Below are 12,397 nucleotides of genomic sequence, written 5' to 3'. Positions count from 1 at the left end.
GGGCAGGCTGCGCAGCTCATCAACGCACACAGCCCCTCATCATGGAAATGTTGTTCTTTTTGCTGGATACTGTTCTGAAGTATGGCTTTAACTTTTTCTTTCCATAGAATCATGCAGGTTAGGTGCCACGTCCAGAACATTACATAAATGGTACTTTCAGTTTATATTACTATTAAATCTAATCAAGCATATTTTCAAAGTGTGATTAATTAGATTTTTATATAGTAGGTCCTTTAACCCCCTCAGACCTGTGGTGATGAAGCTTTTACACTAAAGTTTCCATGAAGCTAACCACTTCTAAAGTCTGTAAGTGCTTGGTGCTGGTAACACTATGGCACTGCGGTTGGTCTGCCAGCAACTGTGAGCTAGCGCTTTCTTCACAATTAATTCCTCCTTAACACGAGCTGATTAAACCTAACGTGAAAATGTAGCTTATTTTGATCTCTGCTCTAAACGGGAAGCCAGCCGCTGCTTTCTCACCCCAGATTAATCATTCCTCCTCTTTGTACTTTTTTGATTTATAACTTTGGAAAATTTGGCACGGGATTGCTTTTGCCAGCTGACAGCACAAATTACATGACACGCAAAACAGCTACGGGACATGGTGAGGTGTCGAACTTCCCCTAACTAGATCAAACGCGATGGAAACACGCGAGCTTCAAATATGGCCGAGTCTGAGCCAGATGATCCAGGACAAAGGGGGGTCTGTGTGGTGAAAGCGCAACCCGTAAAAAGGCCCATTGAGAGGCAGAGGGTGAGGGAGAGAGGGCCTGATTGGAGAAGGCGGGTGGTGCTTGGAAAGGAGGTGTAAAGGAGATCTGTGGAAGAGGATGCAGCTATGCCAAGAATCTACCCCAATGTTTACACTGGGAGGATGTGGCAGAACACCTCATTATGGGGCAAGTCTATGGCAGGTAGGTATACAGAGGAGGTATAATGAAAAATCGACTTTTCTAAAACATGCCTGAAGAGGTTTTAGATGTCATCCATGTGTGTTTGAGTAATCTAGCGATCTCTCCCAGGCACTGTTCAAACACTCCTTATGGTTAGCAGTGAGATTCTGTCCAGTGCTCAGTCCACAAGCTACGTCAGTCATGCTCCCACACAGCAAACTTCCACAAAAGCATGACAGAAACAATACTCTTCCAACTGTGCTTCGATAACGCTCAGAAGGGGGAGTGACTTAGTGAAGGGAGCAAAAGGATGGGGGCTCAGAAAGTCAAAATTGAGACTCTACATGATCCTGGTATTTTTTTATTCGCTATTGTGTCCATAAATCAAGAAATGAACATTAATAAGAGACAAATCAGGCGCTTTCTTTTCTCAAGGTCGCTCCCATTAGTGTCGGCAAAAGGTTTGATTGACGCCCGCTCTCTGCTAAACCAGTGCTGTGGCTGGAAAGGGGCGTTACCTTCAACAGCCTGGCTCTGGATTGGCTCTTTGGTTGCTATGATACTCGTGGTCGGAATTCCAAATATGGAACTCAGGTCCGAATTGGCCCCTATAACTTTTAGCCTCGATGAGCTTCATTTGACTACAAACGAATGCTGTGCGTGATGTCACGCTCCCTTATTCTATGGGACCCACCTCTTAGGATGGCATTAAACTTATCTATCTCTATGGAAACAAGCAGGAGACAACGCCAAGCCAAGTTTTAAATCATATCTGTGGAGAGGTTACACAGTTACATCATGCTCCTGTAAAAAAATAAATAAAATAAAATAAAAATTACTAAGCTGAATAAAGGTTAAGTTGTTGAGTTTTGTTTTGTTTTTATTTTATTTTTTTTACTCAACTCATTTAATTAACCCCTTAATTTCCAACCAGTGTCCCTTTCAGACACACTCAAAAAAATGAAATTAAAAAGTAATTGCATAATAACCTGCACATGGTTCCATAATTTTACCTGAGACCTTGCATATAGACCAGGGGTGCTCAGACTTTTTCAGTATGTGAGCTACTTTTAAAATGATCATGTCTGAAAGATCTACCACCTAATACAAAAATGTTAAACATATATTTATTTGTAAATGTATTATGAATTCTTACATGTACAGTGCATTTTGATGTACCTTGCACAACGTCATGAGATAATTCTGCACAACACAGTTGAACTTCTTACATGTTCATAATTACTTGAATGATGATTACTGCTCTGACTTGCACTGAATAGAATCAGTGAGGGATGTATAGTTCGGGCAGTAGCATCTGACAGCCAGGAGTAAAATTGCATTTTCGTTTGAAAGCGATAACAGAGCTAATCATGTTGATTACAGTTTTGTCTTATTTTATAGCCATAAAAATCATGTTAAACGAAGTATCAGAATTTACATCATTTTTTCACACAACTACTTCTATTTTACACATCCATCCATATTTTTTCTTTTATGCATCGAATAAATGACTGGGAAAATCCCCGCAGCCCCCGCGCTCTCATTCATCACCTTCGAGGGACAACAGAGGCAGATTACCCTAATGATGGTTAAATATTTAGATAGCCCCGTGTCTCCGCTTTGAGATGCCATTTGAATTTACATGAGAGCACGACTGGTTGCGGAGTTACGCTGCTGGAAAGTCCGCAACCGCGCTCTATCGGCGACGATAGGATCCGACGCTATAGAGTTAAGCTAACTCGCGCTTGTTTATGTGTGTGCAGCGCCCATGATGTGACCTAGAGTCAGGTGTAATCTGACTGTTGTCCTGTATATTAGTCATGTGACTGGATGGATGATGGGACGTGATCTACACAAAATGCCTTTGCGATCGACTGGTAGATCGCGATCGACGTAATGAACACCCCTGATATAGACCAACTTTGCTTAAATTTTCTGCATATTACTTTTTAATTCAAACACAAATATTATTCTTCATCAATTCTAGGTTCAAATAAGTGTCAATATCAGATTGAATTGTGTCATATTAGTTTTACTTTGAAAAGCTGAAAGATCCCACTGAAATACCTTCTTATATATATATATATATATATATATATATATATATATATATATATATATATATATATATATATATATATATATATATATATATATATATATATATAAAGTTTAATCCTACATAAAAGCTCTCTGTCTGTCTCTGTAATATCTCCACCATCTTGTTTTCTTATATCATGGTTGACCCGGTGTCTACAGAACTTGCTGAAAGATTCTTAAAGTTTATGATAATACTTCCCCATACCCTTAACTTCTATATGATGTAGTAGCACGTAAATTTGAGCTCATTCATTTTACAGACGGACATTTGAACCTTTTAATGGCAGTACGTTGAGGCCAGCGCTGTCAGCCAAAGTTCACCGCACTGTCCTGTATTATTCATATCTATAGGTCTAATACAGTATAATAGTGTAGAGCTACTGCTGCTACTTCAGTCACTCATCTGGTGTAATGGGAGGTAGCAGGAAATCAAGAGCCCCCCCCACTGTTTTATTAGCTGTGTTAAAGTGTCTGTCACTCATCAGGCCAAAGCACACTGTAAAATGAGTAACAGCTATTTAAAGTCATATATTATATTTTTAGAGTTGAATAAACTACACTGAGCAAATAAACAATGACTGGTTGAAGTAAAATTGACACTTTTAATTCTGTACATGTTCATACTGGGATAATATTAAAACTGAAAAAATCTGCTGCTGAGTTTTACAATATACAGCGTTATTTTAATCCACTATTGTCTTTGTGCACAACAGTATCCGGCTACTTTAATTACAGTGATAAATTATGAACTACTTTATGTCACTGATTAAGATTTAAATACAGAAAGATAATCCCAGTAAATCATTTTTAAATAGGCTGTTTCATAAAAAGACATGAGCTGCAACAAATAAACAGCAGAATGTAACAATAATTAACCATAAAAGGGACTTATTCACCCCTCTATAGCTCAAATTGTATCGTATTGCAACAAAAAATATCCTAAATCTCCCCACTTTTACAATGAAAAAGTATTCACTATAAAATATATTGTTCCAGCTTTCATATATTGAACAAAAAGTCGATATAGTGATTATAGTAACAGGTCTATTTTTGCCAAGTGGCGCTAAAATCAATAAATCCTGACAGATGAGGCAGTGGACAGGGAGAGGGGTGGATGTGACTGACATTAAAAACGACAAACACAAGGAAAACTTCACCAGAGGACACTTCTGTGTTCAGGTACGTCTTTGCGTTTCCAGGCAACTGCTAATGCTAATAAATATGTAAATAACACCACTGTTTGAAATAATCTGCATCTCAAAATAACTGGTTTGTCCTTATAGCAAATTTAGTTTAGTTTTTGTTATTGTTACTTTTAATGTTCTAATAGGAGTTAGCATTATCACTGACACACACAGAGGCACCTTTGTAAAAGCAGACGTGTCCTTGGGTGAAGTTTTCCTCACATTTGTAAAGTGTTGAACATGTTGTGAGTGACCTCCACCTGCAGCTCACTGTCCACCGTCTGACCTGTCTGGATTTATTTATTTTAGCGCAACTCTGCAAAAACCTCAGAGACATTACCTTACGTCGTAAATGGTGGCACTAATGGTCCCTCTGATTGGAGCTAGCCCCCTGTCGTTGTGCACAGTTGTGAGCTGTAGGGTGTATAGTATTATGTTAAGTTTTACAGTGGATAGTACAAGGCAGAAATCAGTTTTTGAATGTAATTACTTTGAATGACATTTGATCTAATGTGATAAATATAATTGGATGTACTGAACATATATTAGTTGTTGTATTTGTCTTTGTTCTATTCATAAAATCCAAGCTGACGGGTGATGGGTAAACTGTGGAGATATGCAGAGGCTGTTGGCTTTTGGTCCCAGACACAAGTTTGAACTAAGTGCCAGATTTTTTAAAGTTTTTCCTCATGGAACAACAGTCACGGCTTTTCAAAGAGGCTCAAAGTGACAAAGTGTCTGTTGGTGCTCTATTTTCAACTATGAGACACAGAAAGAATACAACCAGTACAAGTTTATAGGAAAATTCTGACCTCAGCAGGTAAGTGATTGTGTTGAGAGATGATTGGTTTAAAAGTAGTCGGCTGTGATTGGCTCATTTGGGAGTTATAACAACATAAAGTCTTGCTTACGAGGCTTGTTATGATTTTGACTCTAGTTGAAATGCATTTAGCTTGTAAATCCAAATGACTTGTACTTGTTTCTTGAATTTTTTTTCGGAAGAATAATTATATCTTTAAACATGTCTGATGTATCAAAAGTCTATAGTCAAATCAAAACAAAAAATCATCAATTTCACTTGATGTTTTTACACAATTTTCCCCACATATTTGAGCAAACTCTGTCTTGTTCCAGTACAGATATATGTATAAGCAGCTCTTGAGTTTAAAATAATTCCACTGTGCACTGTTGGCATGTAATTATAAAGCTCTTTGTTGTAAAATTGTTAGGAAGTGTACAGTTAGCATGCTAGTTGCTGTTAGTTTTACTGTGAAAAGCGCTTGTAAACTCATGGTGAATAATTAGGATGCTCTGAATGCATAAGGTAAGTGAAGAATAACCTTGGACCACTGTAAACTGTTTAAAATGTGCTAGTTTAAAACATTTTTGCACTGTTGCCCACATACACAGTTATCATTCTGTATCTTTTCCTTTCCATGATACATCTTTTCAAATCCGAGACGTGAACAAGCCCCTCGTGTGATGTGATGCCCAGACCAAAACAAATCTCTCCGCATACAGACCAGAGCTGAGTGAACTGTAGTAAAAATACCTGCTCTTGAGTTAAAGCCTTTACATTAAACACCTGTCGCTTTAGTGCACGGTAAAAACACTCAATGAACCATCACTGAAGAACTCCCCTCCGGTGCTACTGAAGTGCAAATCTTCAGTTTTATAAATCTCTACACCGTGTTACGTAACAAGCTTGTTTTGGCATAGCAAGTTTTATGTGGCAAGTTTTATTTAAGAAATGCTGGGCCTGATTAGTACCTGGATGGGAAACCACAGGGAATACCAGGTGTCACAGTGAGAGAGTAGTTGCTTGGCAAATCCAGACTGATATCTCTTTGTATTTTTTACACAGATTGATCAGTCTGGTCTCCACTCCCTCTGTTACGTCTACAGTGCGGCCAAACGTGATCATGCAGTCAGATTTGTTTGTTTTCAGTGACATTTGAAACGAAGAAGCTCATTGGTCACCTGTGATTTACAAACAAAATCACATTTCTCTCACCTCAGATTAGCAGAGTTTAGTGCTTTACTCATTGATTCTACAGAAATCCGCAATGTTTGTCAGTCCTCTGTGATTAATTTTATTATTTCCGATACAGCAGGACCATGCATGTCCCTGATTGGCTATTCCACCTGTCAATCACACCCATTTAAAAACAAAGAGATCCACCACTGACCAGACTCACAGCTTAAAAAGTATTGAAGAAGTGTGTGTTCCGGATCCCACGCAAGGGTAGCTCTAGAGAAAACTGTTTTTGTGTGTTGTCTGATTTTTCCTGTTGTGTCTGATTTTTCCTGTTGTGTCTGATTTTTCCTGTTGTGTCTGATTTTTCTTGTTGTGTCTGATTCTTCCTGTTGTTTTGTTTTTTGTGTCTTGGCGGCACGGTGACTGAGTGCCATCACTCATGTCTCACAGCAAGAAGGTTGGTTCGATCCCCGGGTCACCAGGCCTTTCTGTGTGGAGTTTTTCATGTTTCTCCCCGTGTCTGGATGGGTTTCCTCCGGGTACTCCGGTTTCCCCCATCAACCAAAACATGAACGCCCTTCGAGACAACTGTTGTTGTGATTTTGGGCGTTACAAAAATAAATGAATTGAAAATAAAAATAAATGAATTGCGTTGGCAAGACACACATCTCAGTTGGAGGAGCAGATGCCACAGATTGGCAGCCTCACTTTTGTCAGTCTGCTCCAGGACGGCTACGGCAACAAGCTTACGCCACCATCCAATGCAGTTCAATTCGATTCAGTATTATTAAGACAGATTTTGTTTATCTTTTTGCGCTATTCAGAGAAGGTGTTAAAGCTCGTGACAAACATAAATGATCTCATGTGCTTGTTTCCATGACAACAGAAGCTTATTGACATACTGACTCTAAAGACAAGTATAAGTGATCGATTTAAATGTGAATCTTGCGTATACTTTGTCACTTACACTTACAGTTGTTTTGAGTTCAGCCCTGTTTTCATTTCATTCATAAAACAACAAGTCCCACAGAGTAAGTAGTTTGGACTTCCTGTACCTACTGTATACGTGGGCTTGTATTTGGGAGCAGATAGTATCAGAGCGAGGGACCACAGGCTGAGGGGTGCAGACGTATCGCGCTAATGGACCTGCGCTCTGGACAAATCACAGACCAGAGATCAGGAAGTGTGGAGGAATGCGGACTTTTCAGCACTCTCAGTGGGACCCATCAAAACCCAAACGCCCCCCTGTACTGGACCCCATACAAGCTGCACTGAAAAACAATATGAGCATTTGAAGTTTACCCATGAATCCTAGGAACATATCGAAAAGGGTGATGTTAAAATTGTAAGTCATTTTTGTGGATCTGCCAAGGGTCACAGGTGGTTGCAGTCTACTTTTGACTATTCCACACATTTTTCGTAACCTGACTAACGTTCTGGGAAAATACATAAAAAAAATACATAAGAGTGCAGAGAAAATAGTTCTGAAAGATACCTGTCAAAAGTAATCATCTGGATTGTTTTTAGCATAGTATATAAGAAGAGATATAAGAAAGCTTCATTTTTCTGTTTAAATCTAGACACATACTATGCAAAATGGAGTGTTTTGAACTTTTAACTAGGTCTGTCATGATAACACATTTTTAAGTGCTATATGTATTATTTCAAGTAAATATAAACTATAAATGATTATATTAAAAGTTTGTACATACAAGCTCAAATCTTTTCACAGTTCAGAAAAATAACCCCAATGTTCCCACTAGTTCAAAGAAAAAGTCCCCACGATAAATCTTGACCCCCAAACATAATTGTTCCATCCAACACATATTTAACGATAAATCAATATAGTAATTATTGGACTACTTCTAACATTTATATTGTCCTAAAAACATACCTGGAGTTGTATTTTGCTTCATTCACTCTTGTTTCATGAATCCATTAATCCAAAAGTGTCTTCTCTGGGCAAAAAAAAATGCTTTGTTTGAATTTGCCAAGATTGTTGCATCACAGGTAAAAGTACACATTTCTCCTGTGCAGTGTTAAAGTCTATAAACCATCACCGGCCTCAGAGTGTGGTCACATTGGTTTGGCTCTATTAGCATAGCATTCATGTGACCATTTGTTCATTTGTTTATTTTTCATTGTTCATTCCCGTTGCAGAGAACAGAGGGAGATCCAACTCCTAAGTACCTCATTGGAAACAAGGTGTCGTTTATAAAGCCGTACTTCAGAACATTCTCCATGGAGATAGATATGTTTTATGTCATTCTATGGAAGATTATTGCCAAAGGAACAACAGTTTGATGGAAACAAGCAGGTGAAGACCCTCCTCCAGGCCAAATAATAAGATTTGTGGAGATGAGAGCTCGCTCACTGTAAGGACGCATGTTTATAGATGTTGTTCAATGCGATAAAAACATCCACCAAAAAAAGTCTGCATACGGCATTACTCGAAAATTGTTCAATTTATTAGGACATCAATAAAGTTTCTACATTAGGTCTTTTTAGGTTCTGAGCTTTCACATGAGGCCTGTCCATGTACTGAGAATGAGACAAACTTGTACATGTCCACTACATGTGAGCGCAGGCTAGATACAGTTTCTTTAAGGGAAATCTAATAAAAACACATTACGCTGTGTGTTTTATAATAACTCTACATTCTCTCTTCTAATGTATCTCCTCATACATCTGGAGGAAAAAGCCTGTGCCATAATTACTATTAGACGGACAAAGTGTTCAAATGAAATATCCTTGATGCATTCCGTTCCTCATTGAAGGTAATTACATCACACTTCTTATCCTTACATGTATGAAAGCCCCAGACTCTCCTAAAATGGTGATCTTTATCTGTTGTGGATTTAACCATCTTTCTTTTGAAGCACTGGCACATTCATCGCACAGAAATCAGACTCAACAATAACTTCCTCAGATGGAAAGTCAAAGCCTCTGTTTTAATGAAGACCTTGCATAACTGTACTGGATCAGATAGTCCACCTCATGTAGCCTGCGCACTAATGTACCTTTTAAAGACACTATTATGTAATGACAACGTATCACTTTAACATCGAGATCTAAAGATTAGTTTGGTGTGCTTCTTTCCAGGAAAATTTAAACAATGTTTTAAGGGTTATTCTGGAGCATTCATGAACTTGACTTAAAGATTTTTTGGAGCTTTCTACCATGTTATAATGTTGTTTCCGCATCAAAAACATGCCTGAAGAGGTTTTAGATGTTATCCATGCATTTATTAGTGTTTTAGTGATCTCTCCCAGGCCCTATTTGAACCCTAGGTAGGCGGGTGTGATTCTGTCTAAGCCTCCGCCCACACGCCTACGTCAACTATACTCCCACATGACAATTCTCCAAAAATATACAAAAACATGATACAAAAGTGTACACAGCAACTTGACAAACCTAGTGTGATGTAGTTTAATTAGGGGAAAACATGCCATTGTCAGTGTCAGTGTTTTTTTAAACGGGGAGTGACTTAGCACAGAGAGCAAAGGGAGAGGAGACTCAGATCGGCCAAAAACATTGGGCATTTTCAAAACAATAAAAGACAGCATGGTGATCTAAATATGTTATGTGTTAGCAGTTAATACAACATTGAAGTTTGTTAGCTCTAATTCTTGCTTAGTAAATGCAGTGTAGCTATAGTTTAAAGGTGCACTATGTAACCTTTCTGTTGGGGGGTGCACCACCTGCTTCTCGCCATGAATATCTTATTGTCCAGAGTGTTCCACAGTATGACATTAAATATACCTCCCGTTCTAAAAAAAATCCTAGTCTTTTTCCATTGCTAAGTTTAACAGTGATATCAAGTAAATGAGGTCATGACATATAATTCATCTCTATTTGCATGTATTCAATTACACTTTTTTTTTTATGCATTCTTGCTCTGAATAGGGTCGCCTCTCCACAGATCAAACTTTGATTTGTCTACTTGTATCCATTGAGGTAGATAAGCTTAATGGCATATTATGGAACTTTGAAAAAAATGAAAAAAGAGGTTTGTACTTTATTATTATGCAAAATGTAGTCATGTGACCTTTAAGACATGTTATTTTACCTCAAAAACAGACCTGGAGTTATGTTTTGTTTCACTCACACAAGTTTAAGCAACCCTTTATTAGTCTGTCTAAATCGCCAAAGCTCAAAATGCTCTGTCCCACCTTGTGATGTCATGAAGCAGTAGTCTTCAAGTTAACAGCTTCCTTTTACCTTTTGTTCAGTACAGATTGGCATTTCCACGTCTGAAATTATCGAAATAATTCGAGTGAAGGTGTATGGTGTTTGCAAACAGTGTAGCACTTCCTGTATTGCCATGTGACATCACAAGGTGAAACAGAGTGTTTCCTGTTTGAGAGAAGAACTCGCAATATGCAGGGTTTGTGTGTTAAACATGTGTGAATGAAACAAAATACAACTCCAGGTATGTTTTTGATGAGGAAACCTTTAACATCTTACACAACTGGTCCATTCAGCTCTCCTTAACCTCCTGCCTGTATGTAAGAAGGACGGAAAGACAAATAGAGGGGTACAACATGTCTTCTGTGTCCTTATAGTTCAAATACGTGTCAGGCATAATCACCCCTTCACTTATCTGTGTTAACCTTAAAAACACCTGCATTTATCTATAAAGCTGTTGTTATGTAATGCATTCAGGGGTAAACATTACATAAGAGCAAATTGGTGCTGGTTTGGGTTGGTTTGAGATGATCCAGATGTGGGACGGTCCACAGTGGAGGCATTGATGGAGAGAATCCTGACCCGGGACAAGGCTGGAGTGTGCTATCCGGTGCCCAAATCCTCTTCATGGCAGATACGGGAGGTCTAAATCCAACACGGAGTCCTGCCATCCTGTGCGGAGGAAGTCATAAAGAACATGGCCGACTTCACCTGTTATATATTTCGCTTTATTTTCCATGCGTCATAAAAACAGGGTTAGAGGCTTATTAAATTTTATATATGGGATTTGACAAAGAGTTTATGAGCAGAGTAAGGACTGGATGTGATTTTAATACCGACAGCTAATGGTGTGCCACGTGTAGAACGATAATGTGAAGTTTAAGACTTACAAAAGAAAGACATAAAAATCAGTTTGTTCTTTTAACGAAATTGGTGATGCTCTGTGCTCTTTTCAGAACTTTTAAAGGAACTGTATGTCATATTTTGAGCTATCTACATCCCCACAAATAAGGTAAACATCCTTGTGTTTTGGTTGTCAAGGCGATTGTCCAATCAGAAAGCAGAATGAGTCTCACATGAGACCCTAAACCTCAGCACCTGCAGTCAGTCATGACTCAGTGCTAGTGCAGCCTCTGCAGCTCAGTGAGTGAAGTCAGGAGGTTCTGAACTTCCACATGAGGCATGGACTGTCCATATACTTACAGCTCTATCTGCAGGTTTCAGTTGTGACTGTAGTTCCTTTTTTAAAACAGTAAGAGTGCAGGTTACATGCTGGTCCTTTGCTGTATAGCAAAAGACAAAGTTTAAATCTGTCAACTTGACAAATCATTGTAGGAGTGAAGACGTTTCGCTGCTTATCAGACCCCATTCCTTGAACAGGAATGGGGCCTGAGACATAATCTCACACAGATCTATGATTCCATCCTCAGACCCAAAGCATACAAAAAGAAACAAAGAGAACAATAGGAGGACTATTACAGGTTGAATAGTGTCATTAAGGCTGAAACTGTAGACAATAGCTGTTTACAGTTTCACTGTAGTTAGTCCTTCCCTTCAGATAGATATGAGGCAGTGTCCACCAGCAATCTGACCAGAACTGAAGAAACGGCTTGGAGGAGCAGCAAAATGTCTTCAGTCCTACAACGATTTGTCCAGTTAAACTTCGTTTTTTGCTATGGATCAGACCTGGATGGCTGAGGGATTACACAGACGTCCTTTGCTGTAAAATACTAAATTATAAAATAACAAAAATGTGAGAGAAACAGCTATTGGCGTCAACATAATATTAACAGATACATACTGCTAAATGGTCACATAGCACTTTTCCACCTTCAAATCACTCAAAGCACTTTACATCAAGGAACCACTCACACATTCCAAACACCAGTGTACACAGACACTGGGGGCGAGGTGAGTTAAATGTCTTGCCCAAAGACACTTATACAGCATTCATCTGTGGGAGCTGGAATTGCATCACCAACCTGTGCATCAGTGGATCTGATCGCTCGACCAATGATGTTTATGTTGAGAGCGGGTTTTGAAACGCAATCCTT

This window comes from Periophthalmus magnuspinnatus, chromosome 24, assembly GCF_009829125.3.
Source record: "Periophthalmus magnuspinnatus isolate fPerMag1 chromosome 24, fPerMag1.2.pri, whole genome shotgun sequence".
Lineage (NCBI taxonomy): Eukaryota > Metazoa > Chordata > Actinopteri > Gobiiformes > Gobiidae > Periophthalmus > Periophthalmus magnuspinnatus.
The sequence above is the reverse complement of the archived record's forward strand: the minus strand, read 5'-3'. Positions refer to the sequence as shown.